Genomic DNA, 23663 nt, shown 5'->3' with positions numbered 1-23663 from the left:
GAGTGCCATCAGAGGTGGTTGTGACAGTATAGAAGGACGCGAGGAGTATTGTGTTGCCAGTAGAGAGACAGTAACAGGAGAATTGGTCAGTTAGGAGCGCTCAATGACTTCGAATGTGGACTACTTACTGGCTGAAACGTGTGAAAGAACTCCATCATGGTCATTTCAGCCATTCTAAAGCTGGCAAAGTCGACAGTTGACGGTGTGATTGTAAAGTGGAAACGTGAAGGAACAACCAATGCTAAATCAAGAACTGAGAGACCTCATGTACTGACAGTGTGGATGTGGTTGCAAGAAATTGCATGCAATCAGCGGAAAGAAACAGTGATGAGTTCCAAAGTGCTGCTATGAGCCCAGCTAACATAATGGCTGTGTGTAGGGAATTAAAAATAAAGGGGTACAATGGTCGAGGATTTCGTCATAAGCCACTCATTTCTGTAGTCAATGTGTGGTGTACAGGTGGTGTACAGAGCGACGCCTGGACAGTGGATGACTGAGAATGAGTGATTTGGAGTCATGAATCACACTATACCTTGCGGCCATCCGCTGGAAGGGTTTTGGTTAGGAGGATAGCTGAAGAACGTTACCTGCCAACAGCGAAACACGTAGGAGGTGATGTTACAGCACAGTGGTTAGGTATGAACACATTTTACAGCATAGAGTACTGCGTACAGCAGAGGATCAGTTTGGAGACGACGACTGTATCAGCATGACAATGCACCCTCACATAAGGCAGCATCAGTGTGGCAGTAGTCTGCGGACAATAACATTGGTGTAATCGATTGGTTTGCCCAGAACATGCCCCCTGAGCATAAAGGAACACCTTTGGGGTGAGTTAGAACGTCGACCAAAGCGTCCATCACGACCGTCTCTGGTTTCGACTCGTGGGGAAGAATGAGCTGACATGTCTACACAGACGTGTAGACATCACTTTCAAAGTGTACCCAGTAAAATTCAAGTCGACATAAAGGAGAAGGGTGGACACAGCTTATTTAATATCCAACTCAAATTAATGTGAATTAATAGGTGAGCGGATTCTTTTGATCAGATGTTGTAGATACAGATCTGTTGAACTGATGCTGGACAGGTAGGACTGCAGAGTGGACCGAAAGCTTCTTGCAGAAAAAGGGTCACGGAAGCCGTCAATGCCACAATAAAAACAACAACAACAATAAATTTTGCCCATGCTGCTGTGGTCGTAAGCGTCTGCCGGAGGTATGAATGAGGAAGATGTTGGAAGGTGGTACGTCAGTGTTTCCGACTGGTGCCAGTCGCCGTCCTTATTGGCTGGGCTGTGAGAGGCGCCTTTGAAGCGACCGACCGGGGGTCAGAGATTAGAGCGGAGAGCCGGTGGCGACCGGAAAAGGGCGTCGGCTATCTGGAGAGCATGGGACGGCTCCACGGGGCGGAGATAATTGCGCCGGCCGCTGCCGCCCCCGCCCTCCCCCGCCACGAGGGCGGCCGGACGGCCAGTTGACTGGCCCTCGGCTGAGCTCGGCTCGGCGCGCTTGTGAATGGCGGCCCTTGTCCCGCTTCACGACCGTTCGCCCGCTCTCTTAAATGGCTGCGTAAACCCGCCGCCGCACTTGTTCGTTCGTCAAGGGCCAACATTTATGGCGCCACTGCCGACTTTAATGTCCGCACTACCACTGCAATAACGCAACCTGCCTGGCGCTATTATCTGCTCTGTTGGTGTCACCTCTGTTACGTAGCTGAGACGTTTCATCTCTGTGTTTGCTCTGTTTACAGAATGGATGGAAAGTTAAGAGCATAACGCCTAGACTGCATCGTACTGCTAAGTTATGAAGCACTATGGTCTCTTTACGTTGTAGGAAATAATGCACCAAGCCACAAGTTTTTAAAAAGATTTTATTGTACTGAGTAGAGCCTGAGCCAAAGTGGTAGGACTTTCAAAGTACCCGATACCTCATGTCAACAATCTAAATAAGTCAATTTTCGCTGCTCACTTAGTCCAACACGGAAACACAGAGATAAGCACTGAAGAAAACTTGCGAGATATTACATTTTGCCGAAAGAGAAGTATAGACGAACTTGTTAGAGGAAATACAAAGGTTAGCACACTGGACTCGCATTCGGGAGGACGACGGTTCAATCCCGTCGCCGGCCATCCTGATATAGGTTTTCCGTGATTTCCCTAAATCGCTTCAGGCAAATGCCGGGATGGTTCCTTTGAAAGGGCACGGCCGATTTCCTTCCCGATCCTTCCCTCACCCGAGCTTGCGCTCCGTCTCTAATGACCTCGTTGTCGACGGGACGTTAAACACTAATCTCCTCCTCCTCTTAGCAGTGCCAGTTGTGTTGACAGTTCAAGCGGCACGGTCTATTGCCCGACGAATTTGTAGCACTGCTGAAGCGAATGTAGTGAAGTGTTTCCTTCAGTTTAGAAATCGAATTGAACTTACGAGGGCTTAGGTCAGCGGAGTTCAGTAGGTGGTATAGCACTTAAGTAGCCCCACCAGTCAAATAAATCAGTAGCAGCTTGCACTGTACGTGTTTGAGCATTGTCCGGCAAAATGATGGTCAGATCCTGCAGAAAGTGTCATCACTTATGTCTCTAAGCTGGTCGTAGATTGTGCTCCTTTCTCTGCCTCGTGATGGCTGGGTGTTGTGTGCTAGGTTAGTTAGGTTTAAGTAGTTCTAAGTTCTAGGGGACTGATAACCATAGATGTTAAGTCCCATAGTGCTTAGAGCCATTTGAACCATTTGTTTGTGCTCCAAAAATGAACAGCATAGAGACAGAAGTGATGACACTTTCTGCAGGACCTGACCATCATTTTGCAGGACAATGCTCAAGCACGTACAGTGCAAGCTGTTACTGACTTGTTCGACTGATGGGGCTGCTAAGTGCTGTACCACCTACTGCACTCCCCTGACTTAAGCCCTCGTAAGTTCAACTCGATTTCTAAACTGAAAGAAACACTTCACAGCATTCGCTTCAGAACTGCTACAAATTCGTCGGGCAATAGATGGTGCCACTCGAACTGTCAACACAACTGGCGGTGCTAAGAGTATCCTACGACACCCACATCGCTGGCAACGGGTTACACACAATGCTGGTGACTACTTTGAAGCTCAGAAAAACTTTGAAACACGTATCTATTTTGTATGAGCTGTAAATAAATAGTTGCCACTATTAAAGTTCCAACCCTCGTACAACCACATTCACAGTAAACCTGACTGCATCCTGAATGATCAACTAGAATTAAGGAACCAAATGTACCTACAAAGTTTCATAAAACTTCTATAATTTGAAATGACAGAAATAATAATTAATTAACAGAAGGAAAATTCTTCGTTGGCCATAACATCTTTCAAACCTACATAATTAAATGTATAACTGTGTAAAATTATCTGTACTACCAAGAAGTTACTTGCATTAGCTCCGGAAGTGTGCCATATCTGTACGTATACCACGTTGTTTGGTACATCAAATCATCAGCCGATATAAACAAATGTATCCGCCATCTCGTGTTTAGTTCAGTTCACTGATCACCATGGATCGTAAAAGAAAACCAAACCTCTGTCTTATAATATGTAAAGGAGAGCTTTTCACGAAGTAAGTAGAATGTATAGAGCATATATAAGTGTAAATCTACGCAAACACAAAAACTTTGTTATATTTTAGGATGCAAAATTAAAACCTGCAAAGAAGTCAACGCTATCGTCTGATGATGAGGTCAGGCCCGAAATTAGTAACAGTACAATAAAAGAATTTTTAAAAAATGTGGATTGTTGCAGTATCTCCTGCAGTGTATTTACGAAAACAGCTACGGTGTTCTCTAATCAAAATTGATAAAAGTAATTCTACAGTCTCATTTAAATTAGTTGGCATCTGTCGTTTAAGGTCCAAAGTTGAGCCGTTGTCGCGCAAAGGACTGTAAGCAATCAGCCGCCACAGCTATCCGCCACAGAAAATCGCTTTAAAAGCTCTATCACGTACAAAAATCACGTGAGTCTGAAATTCGCGCATGTTTATAGATCTGTGTAGCATTTTCTAAGCATTTCAAAAGTCAGCTCTTTATTTTAATTATGGTAGGACTTATGCTAACTACACTCCTGGAAATGGAAAAAAGAACACATTGACACCGGTGTGTCAGACCCACCATACTTGCTCCGGACACTGCGAGAGGGCTGTACAAGCAATGATCACACGCACGGCACAGCGGACACACCAGGAATCGCGGTGTTGGCCGTCGAATGGCGCTAGCTGCGCAGCATTTGTGCACCGCCGCCGTCAGTGTCAGCCAGTTTGCCGTGGCATACGGAGCTCCATCGCAGTCTTTAACACTGGTAGCATGCCGCGACAGCGTGGACGTGAACCGTATGTGCAGTTGACGGACTTTGAGCGAGGGCGTATAGTGGGCATGCGGGAGGCCGGGTGGACGTATCGCCGAATTGCTCAACACGTGGGGCGTGAGGTCTCCACAGTACATCGATGTTGTCGCCAGTGGTCGGCGGAAGGTGCACGTGCCCGTCGACCTGGGACCGGACCGCAGCGACGCACGGATGCACGCCAAGACCGTAGGATCCTACGCAGTGCCGTAGGGGACCGCACCGACACTTCCCAGCAAATTAGGGACACTGTTGCTCCTGGGGTATCGGCGAGGACCATTCGCAACCGTCTCCCGCACACCGTTAGGCCGTCTTCCGCTCACGCCCCAACATCGTGCAGCCCGCCTCCAGTGGTGTCGCGACAGGCGTGAATGGAGGGACGAATGGAGACGTGTCGTCTTCAGCGATGAGAGTCGCTTCTGCCTTGGTGCCAATGATGGTCGTATGCGTGTTTGGCGCCGTGCAGGTGAGCGCCACAATCAGGACTGCATACGACCGAGGCACACAGGGCCAACACCCGGCATCATGGTGTGGGGAGCGATCTCCTACACTGGCCGTACACCACTGGTGATCGTCGAGGGGACACTGAATAGTGCACGGTACATCCAAACCGTCATCGAATCCATCGTTCTACCATTCCTAGACCGGCAAGGGAACTTGCTGTTCCAACAGGACAATGCACGTCCACATGTATCCCGTGCCACCCAACGTGCTCTAGAAAGTGTAAGTCAACTACCCTGGCCAGCAAGATCTCCGGATCTGTCCCCCATTGAGCATGTTTGGGACTGGATGAAGCGTCGACCCACGCGGTCTGCACGTCCAGCACGAACGCTGGTCCAACTGAGGCGCCAGGTGGAAATGGCATGGCAAGCCGTTCCACAGGACTACATCCAGCATCTCTACGATCGTCTCCATGGGAGAATTGCAGCCTGCATTGCTGCGAAAGGTGGATATACACTGTACTAGTGCCGACATTGTGCATGCTCTGTTGCCTGTGTCTATGTGCCTATGGTTCTGTCAGTGTGATCATGTGATGTATCTGACCCCAGGAATGTGTCAATAAAGTTTCCCCTTCCTGGGACAATGAATTCACGGTGTTCTTATTTCAATTTCCAGGAGTGTATTATAAAAATCACTACGCAACACGTGTCTGCACGAACGAGAGAAATTTTTCCGTCTGGAAAACAGCCTCAGACTTATCGTGTTATATCCGGAGGTCACATGAAGAATGGCAATAACAGTTTTGAATAGCTAGCAGCGAGTCTCTACCTGAGTACTGTCTAACACGCGTAGCCATGCTAGAGAGGCGTTCGGTGCACCTCAGACTCCCCCAACAATTCTCACAGATTCCTAGAGCACAGCTGGAAGCGACACGGGAAAGTAATCTCCGTCGCTTTATACAGAACATAAGACTTTTGTGCCACTCTGTACTAATCGAGTATTGACGTTATTCACAACGCCGACGTTCTTGGTTCAAATGGCTCCGAGCACTATGGGACTTAACTTCTCAGGTCATCAGTCCCCTAGAACTTAGAACTAATTAAACCCAACTAACCTAAGGACATCACACACATCCATGCCCGAAGCAGGATTCCAACCTGCGACCGTAGCGGTCGCGCGGTTCCAGACTGTAGCGCCTAGAACCGCTCGGCCACCTCGGCCGGCGCCGACGTTCTCAAAGTATCATGCAAACTTCTTTAACACTAGGATTAGTGATTCTTCTCATATGGTTTCCACCACTGTTTGGAACGTTCTGTTTCTACTGAGCAAATAAACGAGGGTTCATATAGATGTCCGAAAGAACAGACACCGCATGTTAGTAGTGTGTGGGTACGTGGAGAACTTGGGTCTGGCAGAAGGGGTGCTACGGTTGTCCGTGCAGTTGCAATGACCACTGTGCGGATAGCTTAATGGCCAGAGTATCTACCTAGTAATCAGAAGACATGGGATCGAATCCCGGTCTGGCACAAATGTTCAACGTTCCCCATTGATTTCAGTCAATGCCCGCTTGCAGCCAATGTCTGTAATTGCTTTGTGTTTTAATATGTACTAATGAATCACTTGGACAGTGTATATAGCTGAAAGCAATAAAAGCAAGATTGTGGAAGTGAAAAATTATCATTATTCGGATCTGCGAAGATATTATCGCCTCTTATTAGTCTGCAAATAAACACAAGCTCACAGTATACTACGATAAAACTAATGCCAGTACTTTGTCATTTTTCGGTATAACATGAAAGTTCATGAAACCAACAAAACATTACACTCGCCAAAACCGATTACCGGAAAATATGATTCAATTATATGCAGCAAAATATGTTCAACGTCGATATGGCTAAACCGATGATTCCTCTACAGAGAAATTTCACGCTGTCACCCTCAATCAATAACCAACATCGCAACTAACGCACCGTTAAGAGCTCTTCATAAAAAAAAATTAAAAAAGAACCGAAAACTTTACCATTTTCAACTTCTTCTAATTTGAGTATAATTTTAACCATTGCGACACTTCGCCTCATTCCAGTCATCATTATGACTAAATGTATCTGCGTATGTTTAAGTATAGGACAGAACTAGAATACTTTGAATATCACATGAGTGGTAATTCATCATTCGAACTGACACTATGTGCAAGGCAACAGCAACAGCATTTTGGAAAATGTAAATGCCAGACTGCTTGTTTCATAACATACCATTACTTGGAGAGAGAGAGAGAGAGTATGGGTATCAATGCTAATAAGAGAAGCGAAACTTCAAATTGTGTGGGTAAATCCGGCTCGCTGTAAATCATTATTGCGTACAGTTATAGAAAGGGGGCAGAGAGAGGGAGACCCCCGACAATCGCTAAACCGGGGAATCCTCTCGAAGCTGGAGCAGAGGCTAATTGGCCAGAATTCCACTGATGGGGCCGGGAGGCCTTCCATCATTGATCTTTCTCCGGCAGGTTACGTGCCGCGGCTGCGTTCGCTTTTTAAGCGGCGGATCGTATGCCAACGCAATCGAATTCTTGTGAAGCGAGGGAACACGCGGACGCACGCATGCACGCACGCACGCACTTACATACACATACACACACACACACACACACATGACATGACACACACACACGGAGAATGATGCTTGTTAAATGCTCTAGCAATAATTTCAGTAAGAATCGCTGTCATTGCTTTAATAGGACCATTTCTGCTTTAAGGCAACAACACAACTGAGACCTATCATCGCTTCTGCCAGTTAACCGGATTAAGTTCTACACACTTCTGTTGCTGTCGCCTCCTGTGACACCTTTTAATGTCGGTTTAGGTCCTTAGGTTTAGGGAATCGTTTTTATGTCATAGAAAAAGTATTTCGGTTTGTTATAAGGCATTATTGAAACGCTAATCGCTTTTGTCTTTCTTCTGATATTGTAAACTTCCATCGTGTAATATGAAAGGTGGCCTTCATAGGCACTTTAGAAGACTTACGTTTTGAAAAAAATTGTTTAATTTCTTAGGCCTAGCCGTGAAGATGGGAAATAAGTAATGTATATTACTGTCCTGCTTTATTAAGTATACATGGAAAGAAAGAACAACAACATGGACGCACTACAATAAAAGAAATATTTCAAGACCGGCTACACTCAGACACTACAGTACAGTCGTACTAATAGAAGCACTCTACGCATGAGAAGCGACCATAATCGGAGCATAAGGCATAACAGAGACAGAAAAAATAGAAAGTAAAATCACCAGAAAAATTTTTGGAGCAGAATTCAGAGATGGTATATGGATGAAGAGACCAAGCAAAGAATTATACGAACACAGCCTCACAGACACGCCGACTAGCATTCTATGGACACATACATATAATTAACAACAGGCTCACAAGGAGATTTTTTGATGTAAACAATTCGCTCAGAAAAAAACAGTTGGTCTCAAGATATAGAAGAGTACCTAAAACAAGCAGGAATCAGTATTGAAAGGAAAGAGACAATTTCAGAAACAAAATTATGAACACGAAATTTGAAGTAAAAGAAAGTAAGAAAACAGGCAAAATATGGGCAGAGCGAAGGAAACAGGAACACAGCCCAAGAATGAAGAGGTTTTGGGATTAGAAAAAGAAGAAGGAAAAAATGAATAACATGTAACCTTGAAGTTAACACTGTCCTGGGGGCAAAATGTGTAATAATAATAATAATATACGCGATACAAACTCCACCATTGCCGGTCCCAAGCCCGGGGCCTCATCTAGCAAGTGATGAAAAAAAAAAAAAAAAAAGGAAAGAAGGAAAGTGGTTCCATCTGGCTCTGGATGGTAGCACCCTGTAAGGACCCCTGCCTAGGGTCACTAGGTGAAATCTGGTCAACGGTCTCGAAGGTGGAAGAGGAATCTGATTCCCAGCGACGGAGAGAGCGGAAAAGTCTAGTGGAGTTAATCATGAATTAAAAATCAAATCAAAATCCAAAAGCGACTCTTCTCAAATTGGGCGACCTTTGGTCAGCGTCTGTCTCCATGTAAGGCGCGGCTGTGAATAATCGTCCGGGGTTAACAACCTCGGTTGTAAAAAAGGTTGGCTATAGAAGTTACCCTCAGATGGAAAAATGTGATGTGAAACTAATTACCCCAGGTGGTCAACCCACCGCACGTAAGTGCGCAAGCAGACATTCGGATTCTGGGGAGTCTTCAACGTCACGCAAAGACGAATCGGAGCGTCTTGGAACCTCAAACAAAATAAAATACAGGAAAGCAAACCACTGAGTAACTTTTAATGCAAATTCACTTTTGAAAGTGGGGAAACTTAAGACTCTGACGGACACATTAAATGAACATAGAATCATCATTATGGCTGTGCAAGTGACCAGGTTCTTGGATGAAGACAGCTTTGAATCGGGAGGATTCAGGATACTTAAGGGGAAGACAGGGACAAGAGTTATGAAAAATGTTCCACATCTTGGGACAGGTTTCGTAATTGACAAGAAAGTATTAGGCTCCATTATAAGGTCTGAGTGTACCTCTGAAAGACCATCCACACTCACATTTAAGTCGACCAACAAAGTATATACCGTTGTAAATGTTCATGCTCTATAAATATTTACAACAAATGAATAAGGAGAAGGTGGAACTATTCTGGGACAAACTAAATGACACGATCCAAAAGATCCCCGAAAAACATAACGTCATCCTTCTAGGGGATTTTAAAGATCAAGTGGAAAGAGAGAAAAGGTTCAGGCATATAGTGGGGAGGTACCCGGCACATAACAGGACGCACCAAAATGGTATCAAGCTCATCGAATTATGTCAGGCGCACAGTTTGGTCCTAAAGTCAACTAGCTTTAAGAAATTGCCAAGAAAGCAGAAGACGTGGATTTCACCTAACCCTCTCCTGGGAAAATTCCAGTTAGATCATGTTGTGATAACGCGGAAATTTCATAAGGAAATCCCAAATGTTAGGGTTCTCAGAGGGGCCAATCTCGATTCTGACCACAACCTATCTAAACTGAAACTGAAGATCATCCCCAAGAGTAACTTTCATAGGGAAAATCTTGCACGAAGAAGATATGATCTACAGGAAAAAAAGGAGAAGAAGGGGGAATGGGGCAAGTTAACCAGCGACCTCGAAGACCAGGACTGGAAGCAGATGGAGAAGAGTCTTATAACCAAGGCAGAGCAGCTTGGTCCTGTTACCAGAAGGAAGAAGCACAGGTGGTGGAACGATGAGTGTGATAGACTTCTTGATCTGAGGAAAAAGGCGTGACACATCTGGCAAACCGAAAAGGGCGAGAGTGCCTGGCAGCACTCTGTGGAAACTAGAAAGATCGTGTCCAAGGAGATCACGAAACTTAAGAAGGCGCAAGAAGACCAACTGCTCAGGAAGATAAATGACGACTTTACTAAGAACAACGTGAGAAACTATTATCGGATCTTCAGGAAGAAGCTAAACAGATAAGACCCTCTAACTCTCCTTCAGGACAAAAAAGGGAACGTGGTATATAATAATAGGGGAAACTGTAAGATACTAGCAGAATACTTCAAGGAACTTCTAAACTGCGTCGAGCCACATCAAAAGATGGTATTCGATGGTGGACCGAAGTCATCCACCAACCCAGATTCAAACTCCCATCTCTAAGTGAGATCCAGGCAATACTAAATAATATGGAAAATTTCTTCAAGGCATCAGGGGAAAATCAGATAACAGCCGATTATTGAAGTATGCTAGCAAAAATACAATTGTCTTACTCCAGAAACTTTTTGAGGAGATGTGGAAGAAAGGAATCATTCCAGAGGAATGGAACATGGCACTGATACACCCTCTTAACAAAAAAGGTGCTAAATCTTATCCCAAGAACTATAAAGGGATTTCCCTGATGGGTGTAACCTACAAGATATTATCCAGAGCTTTACTAGAAAGAGCAGAATCTCAGTTGGATTGCCAAACTGGGGAGTATCAAGCAGAGTTTAGGAAAGGAAGATCCTGTCCTGAACAGATCTTAAACCTCAGAAACATTTTAGCATATCAGAAGCAGAGGGCGAAGTCGTATATAGTGACTTTTGTAGACTTCCAAAAAGCTTACGATTCCACAGACAGAGGATCGTTGTTCAATATTTTGGATGACTTTAGCTTGGACTGGAAAACCCTAAACATCACCAAGGAGACACGAATACGTCCTATAAAGTCAGATTCAGGGGTGAACTATCGGAACCTTTTGAGATCAGAACAGGGGTCCGTCAAGGGGATGGTCTCTCACCCCTGCTCTTTAACTGTGCACTCGAAAAAGTTGTGAGGGAATGGAATGCAAGAACGAGAGGGGGAATCAACTTGGAACAAAAACAAAGGAATCACGATTAAGTGTTTGGCATTTGCTGGCGACATGGCGCTACTCGCGGAAACATGGGACGAAGCTAAAGAACAAATAGCCGAGATACAATAGCGGGCAGGGAAGATAGGATTTAAGATTTCTTACCAAAAAAACGAAGATTATGACGAATATACTAGACACTCCTAAGAGAATTAAAGTAGGAGCTCAAAACACTCCTTTACTTGTTCCTCATAGATTAGCTGTCAGCTTGCTCATGTATTACACAAAACGTGAGCGTCCCAATGAAATGCAAATGTGGCATATTTGGCTGGGAGCCACCTTCTGCGGAATTCGTAACTCTGTTGCAAGTCATTTTAATTGACGTCGCTACGGCAACTTGCGCGTCAATGATAATGAAATGATGATGACAATACACACATCCAGTCCCGAGCGGAGAAAATCTCCGACGCGGCCAGGAATCGAACCCGGGGACGCATGATCCAGACTCAGACCACGAGCTGCTGACAGCATCCCTCTGCACCCACGTCAGTTGTGAGTGCGGGACTTGGGAGTCCAGGTAGATTTTGTGAAAAATTATGTAGCCCGTTAGACCTGTAGGGACAGACATGTTCAATTCCATACAGTTCGTGTCCCTATGCTAGATATCAACAGAGTCTAAATTCCATTCGGAAGCCTAAATGTCTACATCTACATCTACATCCATACTCCGCAAGCTACCTGACGGTGTGTCAGCCCTGAATGGGAGCAGCTGTATTGAAAATGGCTGCCTGGAATGTGAAAACACGCTGTAAAGTTGTAGAAATAAAAATAAGGTTTATATGTGAACTGAAGTCAGCTATAATATTTATTTAGTTACGTTTGTACATAGTAATATTAATTTTGGTAAAATATCAATGCATTACCCTACTAAGTTTAGATTATAACGTTAAATATGATTCGGATTTAGCAGTGCCGTCAGGTCTGGAGCAGTGACTTCAGAATTTGAGGTTAAATTGACTTTTGGTGGCTCTTCCTTGATGTTTATAGCTTTTTCTTCTTTCAGGAACTTTTATAAATAAAAACATATCACTCCTAAGGACACTATGGCGTTTCATTTGATAAAGAAACAATAGAAATACTGCGTTACTTGTCAAACATTAATGAACTTAGTAAGATTTTGTTTCGTTTCAGGCTATGGTTTAGGGTGTACTGCAGTACTGAATTTCAAAGAATCTTTAGAAGAAAAAGGTCATGTTATTATGATGGACAACCATTTCTCCTCTCCTAAACTTTTTGAGCAGCTGAAAGATGTTAGCGTGTATGCCTGTGGTACTGTGTGACCAAACCACAAAGGACTTCCAAAGCTTGCAGCAAACAAATGTCTGAAGAGGGTAGAGAGTGATTTTAGATTCCCAGACATGGATCTCTTGTTTATTAAGTGTATGGACACATTATCATGGAAATGAAATGTACAGTGTATCTAGAACCAAGAAAAATGGAATAAGAATTGAAGTGGCGGCACTGACAATTGTGCAAGGTTGTAATGAACACGTGGGCATCGTAGATAATGCTGAAATGTTAAGGTCTCTTTATGAAATGGATAGCAAGGCAAAAATGTATTGGTGCAGGCTGTTTCTTGCAATGCTGGTAATTTGAATTTTTACGGTATATTTTATACTGTGACATAAAAGGGACACTTTCATTGAATGATTTCAAACGTAGAACTGCACTTGGCCTACTCACACATGGAATGCCAATGTCCACAGAATGGGGAAGGCCCAGAAACGATCCAGTTTCTTTTCTTTCAACTCCAGAGAGAAGAAGGACATCATTTTTGGTACCAAATGGCATCACGTTTTCAGAGAACAGGATCTTACTGGTCAACACTTGTCAGTTCAAGAGACAGATGTGAACTTTGCTCATCTGCAAAATGAAATCTAAACACACTGAAGTGTTCAGAGTGTAACATCGGTTATGTGTTGATGGAAAAAAGAACTGTTTTTATGAACATATCCAGAAGGCATAACACTAGTTGTACGATTCTTTTAGGCTTTCCCAGTCCCTCGATTTACTTTGCCTGTATGATGCTGTTGGGACTTACACGATCTCTGGACGTTTTATGAATTTTAATGGCTTTGTCGTTTTTGAAATATAATAATTTGTTGTTAATTCAATAATAATTCATCAACTTTTAAAGTTAAATTTTTGAACCATCATTCTATATTTTTGACAATTACAGCAAATAAAGGGTTAAAGCACACAACACATACTATAAAGACGTCGTTATTTGGGCAGGCTTCTGATTCCAGTTTGTGACACAACACAATATTTAACACAATGACATAGCATTAATTTTGAATGATTAAAGTCTATTCGTTTTCACGGATTTAAATTTTCGCGTTGTTTCTTTATTATACATTGTCAACTGCAATATTGTTAAATTAATTTGTTATAAACGATTAAAAACAATTTCCCAACTTTTGTGTAGTAGACACACTGGCAATGTCACGGATACGGTTTTGTATAAAGTCTTTCTGGCCAAAGCACTCATACGATATACTCGCAATTGGAAGGCTAGGCACAATTATAGTAATTGTTGCTATTACTTCGTGCCAGCAGCTTCGCAGAAAGTACAATAGAACAATTTCTGGCTTTCAGTCTCGTACAATACTTACCAATGTTTTGGAGCTTTTAGAATAGTACAGCACTTCCGTGAACTTTAAACATAATTTTACAGTAATTATTTACACAAGTTCCTATCCTGTTATGGTAATTTCCCAGCATCACATTATGAATGAAAAAATACATATACGTAAAAAATTACAACTTTTTCAGACACAATGGTTAAATTTTTCTCTCTAATTGAAAGTTAATTTCTTGTTAATTAATCAAACTCATTACATAAATTTTGAACCGCAAAAATGATACTTTTTTAAAGCAATATCTGTACTAATTAATGGAAAATACCTCTAGCTAAAGTTACAACTAGATGATTTTTTTGTACATCTAATATTAGCAAAAGTTTTCTGTTTGAAACAGATTTTACAGTTTCGATGTAGCGCTTCACCAGTCACCCAATTACTGTCTTTTTCTTCTTTTCCTTGTGGTTTTGTCCCGCATCGGCGAAAAGTCATCATGGTTATTTTTTAGGATTTGCATTTGTTAATTTAAAGGGTGCCGGATATCCTTCCTGTCGCCAACCCGTCATCCCCTGGGATGGAATGTGTGTACGCCAACTGTTTGTGTGTAGTATTATTTACGTGAAAGTGAGCAAAATTTTTCTAAATGTTTGCGTAGCGTGTAAACTAAGGCGCGATTTGGGATCCAGCCCAGTATTCACATAGTGGGATGTGGGAAACCGCCTAAAAATCTCATCCCTCGTCGTAGATGCACCAGGGGGGTTAGATCCGAGGTCGGCACATCTCCCATCTCAGAAGTTGCACTTTAACAGCCACGGCTATCTGGGTCGGTCTCATCAACCAATCTATGAAATAGCAGATTTGGTGCCAGGTGGAGCTCCAGGTTTTAAAGCATCAAAGAATCATCTGTGTCGTGCTGTACAGGGCGAGCGCTGTGGTTGCTAGTCCTAAGCTCCCATGCGTTTGTTTTAAAGTGGGTGTGATCCACCACTACTTGCTGGCCCAACCGCTACACATTTATGCTCTCATAATCATTTGGTGGCACCTGAAGATGAAGCTTTAAGCTTCGAAACCGGTTGTGGAGTAAATTAAGGAAAATTACTAGCGAGGGAAGCGGATTTTTATTCCAAAACATAAGCCCCCCCCCCCCCTCTCAGGAACCATGGACCTTGCCGTTGGTGGGGAGGCTTGCGTGCCTCAGCGATACAGATAGCCGTACCGTAGGTGCAACCACAACGGAGGAGTATCTGTTCAGAGGCCAGGGAAACGTGTGGTTCCTGAAGAGGGGCAAGCAGCTTTTTCAGTAGTTGCAGGGGCAACAGTCTGGATGATTGACTGATTTGGCCTTGTAACACTAAACAAAACGGCCTTGCTGTGCTGGTACTGCCAAGGCTGAAAGCAAGGGGAAACTACAGCCGTAATTTTTCCCGAGGGCATGCAACTTTACTGTATGATTGGTAGAAGCCGACCTCGGGGAAGATCAGTTTGCATTCCGTAGAAATATTGGAACACATGAGGCAATGCTGACCCTACGACTTATCTTAGAAGGTAGATTAAGGAAAGGCAAACGTACGTTTCTAGCAATTGTAGACTTAGAGAACGCTTTTGCCAATGTTGACTAGATTACTCCCTTTCAAATTCTGAAGGTGGCAGGGGTAAAATACAGAGAGCGAAAGGCTATTTACAATTTGTACAGAGACCAGATGGCAGTTATATGAGTCGAGGGACATGAAAGGGAAGCAGTGGTTGGGAAGGGAGTGAGACAGGGTTGTAGCCTATCCCCGATGTTATTCAATCTGTATATTGAGCAAGCAGTAAAGGAAACAAAAGACAAAATTCGGAGTAGGTATTAAAATCCATGGAGAAGAAATAAAAACTTTGAGGTTCGCCGATGACATTGTAATTCTGCCAGAGACAGCAAAGGACTTGGAAGAGCAGTTGAAAGGGAATGGACAGTGTCTTGAAAGGATCTTGAAAGGAGGATATAAGATGAACATCAACAAAAGCAAAACGAGGATAATGGAATGTAGTCGAATTAACTCAGGTGATGCTGAGAGAATTAGATTAGGAAATGAGACACTTAAAGTAGCAAAGGAGTTTTGCTGTTTGGGGAGCAAAATAACTGATGATGGTCGAAGTAGAGAGGATATAAAATGTAGACTGGCAATGGCAAGGAAAGCGTTTCTGAAGAAGAGAAATTTGTTAACATCGAGTATAGATTTAAGTGTCAGGAAGTCGTTTCTAAAAGTATTTGTATGGAGTGTAGCCATGTATGGAAGTGAAACATGGACGATAAATAGTTTGGACAAGAAGAGAATAAAAGCTTTCGAAATGTGGTGCTACAGAAGAATACTGAAGATTAGATGAGTACCTCACATTACTAAATAGGATGTATTGAAAAGAATTGGGGAGAAGAGGAGTTTGTGGCACAACTTGACTAGAAGAAGGGATCGGTTGGTAGGACATGTTCTGAGGCATCAAGGGATCACCAATTTAGTATTGGAGGGCAGCGTGAAGAGTAAAAATCTAAGAGGGAGGCCAAGAGATGAATACACTAAGCAGATTCAGAAGGATGTAGATTCCTGTAGGTACTGAGAGATGAAGAAGCTTGCAGAGGATAGAGTAGTATGGAGAGCTGCATCAAACCAGTCTCAGGTTGGTTGGTTCTGAGCACTATGCGACTTAACTTCTGAGGTCATCAGTCGCCTAGAACTTAGAACTAATTAAACCTAACTAACCTAAGGACATCACACACATCCATGCCCGAGGCAGGATTCGAACCTGCGACCGTAGCGGTCACGCGGTTCCAGACTGAAGCGTCTAAACCGCACGGCCACACCGGCCGGCCCAGTCTCAGGACTGAAGACCACAACAACAACAAATATAAAAGTGAAGTCAGGGCTGAATGGTGGTCTGAGATACGGCCATGCAGAAGGAAAACAGTGTCACTATAACGTTGCGCCGTGAGTGTACCACGTTCAGGGTTTTGGAGGTGACTACGCTCACGCAACAGTATGCCTCTCCACACCACAACACCTGGGTCACCAAAACGAACGTATTCGACAATGTTCCTTGGTGCCTTGAGTGTTCCGACCTGTCGCCACACGAGCCTACGTCAAGCAGGCTCTAGCCTGCTTAGCTGAATGGTAACGTGTTTGTCTACCATGCAACGGGCCCGGGTTCGATTAGCGGCCGGGTTGGAGATTTTCTGCGCCCGTGGACTGGGTGTTGTGTTGTCGTCCCCATCATCAGCAACGCGCAAGTCACCCATTGTGGCGTCACCTGAAATAAAACTTGCAACCCTGAGGTCGAACTTACCCAGACGGGGCCTCACGACCAACAATGCCACACGATCATTTAATTTTTTTTACTTAACAGTGACACATGGTGCGAAAGTTACTTTCGTCCTTAAGTTTTGCCCACCAGTGTATTATCGATGGCATGCAGTAGCCAAAAACCATAACACCTATACTGTCCTACAACTTTTAACCATAGGGTAATTAACATTAGTATATATCTTCCAACACCCAGATAGGCGTTGACATTCATACTTTTCTCCGCGAAGTAGTTATTATTTCTGACCTCCGCTGATACAGACACGCACGCAGACTTCTGCTTGTTGGTCTACACGAAAGGCGACAGCCACGGCGTGCAGTTGATTCCGCAGTGAAGAAGGTGAAGCATCACACTTCACCATTAGCTCTTTACACAGGCCTGAGCGCGGTGAAAGACGGGGGACGGGAGTGTGTGGGTGAGGAGGGGAGAGGGGTAGAGGATCGATTCTGAGGCCACACAAAAGGTGCAGAGTAGAGTGGGGAGAGGGGCCTGTCATGTGCAGCTGAGGGTGTTGTCCGTCACGCCGCGGCAGCCGCGGCCGCAGCCGCCGCCACCGCAAAACAAGGTCCCCGGCCGCAAGAACGGCCGGCCCTGTACTTCTTGAGCGCAGCGCCCCGCTGGACGCCTTTCTGCGGACGCAGCGGGCCGTGCCCGGCACAACGGCGGCCCGCGGTTTCCGTGGCCGCCCAAAACGACGAACGCGCCCCGGCCAGATGGTTTTCCAGAGCGACGGTCGTCCTGATTTGTGACACCCGTCTACCTCAGTTTTTGTCTAGCTTATCGAGTCCGATTACGTCAGAATATGCCTTTGTCCTCCTATCTAACTACATTTTCCGATTAACTTGTCATAGCTGAGGTCCACAGTAATGCAGACTTTTTCAAAGACATCATCGTCGCTATTCATTATAGGCATGATATACACTACTGGCCATTAAAATTGCAACACGAAGAAGAAATGCAGATAATAAACGGGTGTTCATTGGACAAATATATTATACTAGAACTGACATGTGATTACATTTTCACGCAATTTGGGTGCATAGATCCTGAGAAATCAGTACCCAGAACAACCACCTCTGGCCGTAATAACGGCCTTGATACGCCTGGGCATTGAGTCAAACAGAAATTGGATGGCGCGTACAGGTACAGCTGCCCATGCAGGTTCAACACGATACCACAGTTCATCAAGAGTAGTAACTGACGTATTGTGACGAGCCAGTTGCTCGGCCACCATTGACCAGACGTTTTCAATCGGTGAGAGATCTGGATAATGTGCTGCCCAGGGCAGCGGTCGAACATTTTCTGTATCCAGAAAGGCCCGTACAGGACCTGTAACATGCGGTCGTGCATTATCCAGCTGAAATGTAGGGTTTCGCAGGGATCGCATGAAGGGTAGATCCACGGGTCCTAACACATCCGAAATATAACGTCCACTTTTCAAAGTGCCGCCAATGCGAACAAGAGGTGACCGAGACGTTTAACCAATGGCATCCCATACCATCACGCCGGGCGATACGCCAGTATGGCGATGACGAATACACGCGTCCAATGTACGTTCACCGCGATGTCACCAAACATGGATGCGACCATCGTAATGCTGTAAACAGAACCCGGATTCATCCGAAAAAATGACGTTTTACCATTCGTGCACCCAGGTTCGTCGTTGAGTACACCATAGCAGGCGCTCCTGTCTGTGATGCAGCGTCAAGGGTAACCGCAGCCATGGTCTCCGAGTCCGATAGTCCATGCTCTCTGCAAACGTCGTCGAACTGTTCGTGCAGATGGTTGTTGTCTTGCAAACGTCCCCATCTGTTGACTCAGGGATCGAGACGTCTCTGCACGACCCGTTCCAGCTATTAGGACAAGATGCCTGTCATCTCGACTGCTAGTGATACGAGGCCGTTGGGATCCAGCACGGCGTTCCGTATTACCCTCCTGAACCCGCCGATTCCATATTCTGCTACCAGTCTATTGGATCTCGACCAACGCGAGCAGCAATGTCGCGATACGGTAAACCGCAACCGCGATAGGCTACAATCCGACCTTTATCAAAGTCGGAAACGTGATGGCGCGCATTTCTTCTCTTTACACGAAGCATGACAACAACGTTTCACCAGGCAACTCCGGTCAACTGCTGTTTGTGTATGAGAAATCGGTTGGAAAATTTTCCTCATGTCAGCACGTTGCAGGTGTCGCCACCGGCGCCAACCTTGTGTGAATGCTCTGAAAAGCTAATCATTTGCATATCAGAGCATCTTCTTCCTGTCGGTTAAATTTCGCGTCTGTAGCACGTCATCTTCGTTGTGTAGCAATTTTAATGGCCAGTAGTGTATTTTGACTGTTGCAGTTATGGTATCACGTATCCGATACCACCTCAAGGGCGTTGTAGCAACGGAACTGCAAGTTTGTGTGTGACGCCGACAGCGGTTGCGCGGTACCTGGTGGAGCCGTCGGCGTCCCCTGAGCCGCGCCTCCAGCGGCTCCGTACGACGAGTGCCGTACGCAGCCGCGACATGGACGGCCGGCGGCAGCGACTCAGCCACTCACCCTTGCAGGCACTTCGCCACCGGACGCCACGCAGACGCTGCCTTAGTCGCGGCTCCAACATCATTGTTGTTGCTGTTGTATGAGCGGGACTCTATTTCAAGTGCACCATTTGTAATGAGTCTCCGTACGTTTCTTTGATGAGAAGTTGGCTGTATGTGTCATCGCAGACTACCGCCGAAAGGTCGTGAAGCACATTCTCTGAGTTAATTGGCCAAAAACTGCCCGCAAAATGTTTTCCAAATGTCTGTCATTGTTAATTATTGTTTCCTGGAAAAAATAGGGTTTGTTATTGGTTCAAATGGCTCTGAGCACTATGGGACTTAACATCTGAGGTCATCAGTGCCCTAAACTTAGAACTACTTAAACCTAACTAACCTAAGGACATCACACACATCCATGCCCGAGGCAAGATTCGAACCTGCGACCGTAGCAGCAGCGCGGTCCCGGACTGAAGCTCCTAGAACCGGTCGGCCACAAAGGCCGGCATTTGTTATTCTCTCATCACTAATAATGCACGACACTAGTAGTTTTTGATGATGCAGAGTTGTCTCGTGTATTATATTAGGCTTTCCAGAACTTCAATAACGGTTATTTTATGAATTGGGGTGCAACCATGATTCGTCCGATAAGAAAGTTAGATGAGAGTCAATTTCTCCGTCATGCACTCTTTTCAAAATCCATTCACAAAACTGCAACCTTTTTGCAGAGGCCCCTAGTTGAAGTTCTCATTTGCTTAGAAAGACGTCGTACTGATTTTCTACGAGACCTTTCCAGAGCATGCCCAATCTTATCCAGAGTTTTTACTGTGAGTACTGCACGTGGTTGACCATATCTGCTGTCAAGATCACTTCCAGTTTCACGAAATTTATTTATCAATCGATGAATCCTATTCCCATTAGGAACATTAGGATATTCCTCTTGAAATAACCTCCTCACTGCACGTGCTGATTCTGTGCGCAGGTATGAATCATACATGAATACTGTCTGGCGAACAGAATACTTATATTCCGCCATTTTACTTGAAACATTTTTTTTACATGAACACACCGCCATTTGACTGTATTGTTGTTTATTTAATTACGATCCAGGCCTTTTATGCCATTTTCAAGTGACTGAGTTTATGTCATTAACATGTATTGTAGGACATCAAACACAAAATTGGTCGTAAATTAAGAAAAATATGCGCTCCCCATTTAATGTCAGATGTAAAATCAACTTGTAAAAATGCCAGTAAATAATAGTGGGAGCATGTCATATTTAATAAGAACAGCTTTACTTGAAACAATTTGATTCGATACACCGTACTGCGTCGCCAACAAACATATGCCATCTGCGCAAGATTTCGACACAAACAAAGGCATCGCAGCGGAGGGAAATATACGCTCCACCAGCGCCGCCGCCGTTTGGATGCCAGCGGGGGGAAAATATCCCCTACAGGTGCTTGCTTTAAAGATGTATCACCCTGTATATTATCCACTACATGTCACAAGAGGCAGATCCGTCAGTACAAAAGGTTGTGCGGAGTGGTGTAGTGTGTTGTCAGTAGAGAAGCAGTTTGGCATGTGATTGTGAAGTGGAAACATGAAGGGACAACCACAGCTAAAACCAGGACCATGCAGACATGGTGTATTGGTGGACAGGGACCATTGAGCATTGGAGAAGATGGTTATAAAAAACCGCAAGAAATCAGCGGAAGAAACCACATTTTAGTCCTAAACTGAGATGCGGAGTGGCCCCGCGGTTTGAGGCGCCATGTCACGGATTGTGCAGCCCCTCCCGCCGGAGGTTCGAGTCCTCCCTCGGGCATGAGTGTGTGTGTTGTTCTTAGCATAAGTTACTTTAAGTAGTGTGTAAGTCTAGGGACCGATGGCCTCAGCAGTTTGGTCCCTTAGGAATTCACACACATTTGAACATTTAGTCCTAAAGAGCTACCAGCAGTCCAGCTAATACAATGACGCTGCTTATGGAGTTAAAAAGTGTGGAGTACAGTGGTCGGGTAGCTCCTCATGAGCCATACATTTCTGTAGTCAATGCTAAGTGACTCTTGAGGTGTTGTAAAAACCGACGTCAGGGGACAGTGGATGACTGGAAATGAGTGATCTGGCGTGATTAATCACACTATACCCTGTGGCAAAGCGATGGGAGGGACTGGGTTTGGGGAATGGCTGAAGAACCTTACCTGCCATCATGTGTAGTGCCAATAGTGAAGTGCGGAGGAGGTGGTGTTACGGTATGTGTGTGTTTTCCCCTTATTGTGCTTAAGTAAACACTGAATGTGGAAGGATATCAACATATTTTAGAGCACTATGTACTGCGTACTTGGAGAGAATGACTGCTTGCATCAGTATGGTAATGCACCCTAAGCAGCATCCGCGAGGCAATGGTTTGTGAACAGTAACGGCGTTCCTGAAATGGATTGGTCTGCCTAGAGTCCCGACATGGACCTAATGGAACAACTTTGGGATGCGTCAGAACGTTCTGCTTCTCTCCAGGCAACAGTGTCCAACATTACTAACTTCACTGCCTTCGGTTCTTGAGAAAGGATGGGCTACCGTCCCTCCACAGACATTCAGACACCTCTTTGAAAGTGTCTCCATCAGAGTCAAACCGTCATAAAGATGAAGGGTGGGTACATCACATATTAATGTCCATTAATATGTGTCCAAACACTTTTCATCAGATATCATACGCATCTAGATGTCCTTCAAGACATTTCGCTGAACGTAGTAGCATTTATGCTTCGAATAGCTTCGTCAACACTTTTGCGCAGTTCTTCATTAGCCGTGTACCGACAATGGCTAACATGGCACGCGGCTATTTCCTATAACGAGTTGACTGGCGTGGTAAGGTCTGGGCAGGTATCCTGATGATAACTTGGCCCCTATTGTAACATCAGGAGGGTTCCGCACATAATAAAGAATTTCCTTGGACTATAAAACTACATTTCGCCTGTGTGAATTGCGATATATCGCACATTCAGCAGAAGATAACATTCTTCAGCGAGCCACGGCGTTTGGAAATTATGCCTACAAAGCATGGGAGGCTTCAACTCTCGGATCCATGTCGCTGTCAGATAATTCGTTCACAAACACAGGGCTGAATCCTTTTATTTTCAAACAGTTTCTATTGTCGCCCTGCATTGTTGGATGCGGTACTCGAAGTTCCGCTGCTGTTCTGAAAATGGATTTCACCGAGGACAGCTGAGTCGATTGAACGAGGACTGCACATGTTTCATCTTGCGTTTTCTTAAGTGGTACAGGGACTTGCTGCGTAATCTCTTCATATGTTATATAGTTGCGATGTCGCACTGCAGCATAAATAACAGCAGTGCTCTGCGTTAGTCTCATTTCAAGACTATACGCTATGGTATCACATGTGCATGTCGCAAAGACAATTCGCGATGTGAAACACTACGAGAAACCAGTGATAATAATGGCATTACTATCGAAAAATGTACTCAACATTCAAATAACTGACGTGATGCAGCTAGGTAACATCCTCAACAGCCGCTGATGTTTCCACAGACGAACATTCCGTCATTTTCAAGGCAAAAATGCCATCAGTCTATTGGACGTCCTCGACAACCGCTGATATTTCGAGAGATGAACGTCCCATCATTTTCAAGGCACAAATACTAACAGTATTTTTGACGGCATGTTCATCTGCCGAAATGTAACCATTTGTCGAGGACGTTATCAAGTTGCATTCCCGTAAGTTAATTCAACTTCCGATACGCCGTGAGAACCTCAGATGTTGAACACTTTAATTGCATGTGTGCGACACAAAACTGTATATTATTGAACTAAATATAAACTCCGCCCGAACAGGCCATGAAGGCCCAACGGAACCGACCGGTCGCCATGTCATCCTCAGCCACTGGCGTCACCGGATGCGGATATGGAGGGGCATGTGATCAGCACACCGCTCTCCCGGCTGTATGTCAGTTTCCGAGACCGGAGACGCTACTTCTCAATCAAGTAGCTCCTCAGTTTGCCTCACAAGGCCTGAATGCACC

The 23663-nt window shown here is 44.7% G+C and overlaps 1 protein-coding gene across 2 annotated transcripts in view; it reads right to left on the bottom strand.

Annotated features, from left to right (window-relative positions):
* LOC126191543 (uncharacterized) overlaps positions 1-23663 on the bottom strand; it is a 513913-nt gene that overhangs the window by 339893 nt on the left and 150357 nt on the right. Inside the window, exon 1 of one of the 2 annotated variants that reach the window (XM_049932450.1) lies at positions 17348-17419. The exons of the other annotated variant lie outside the window; for it this stretch is intronic. The gene's annotated coding sequence lies outside the window, so the exon portion shown is untranslated. Of the gene's footprint in view, positions 1-17347; positions 17420-23663 lie in introns of those variants that run through there. 2 annotated transcript variants of the gene reach the window in all.

Source organism: Schistocerca cancellata, chromosome 6 (assembly GCF_023864275.1).
Source record: "Schistocerca cancellata isolate TAMUIC-IGC-003103 chromosome 6, iqSchCanc2.1, whole genome shotgun sequence".
Classification (NCBI taxonomy): Eukaryota; Metazoa; Arthropoda; class Insecta; order Orthoptera; family Acrididae; genus Schistocerca; species Schistocerca cancellata.
Note: the sequence above shows the minus strand (reverse complement) of the source record. Positions and strands in the feature narration are given on the sequence as shown.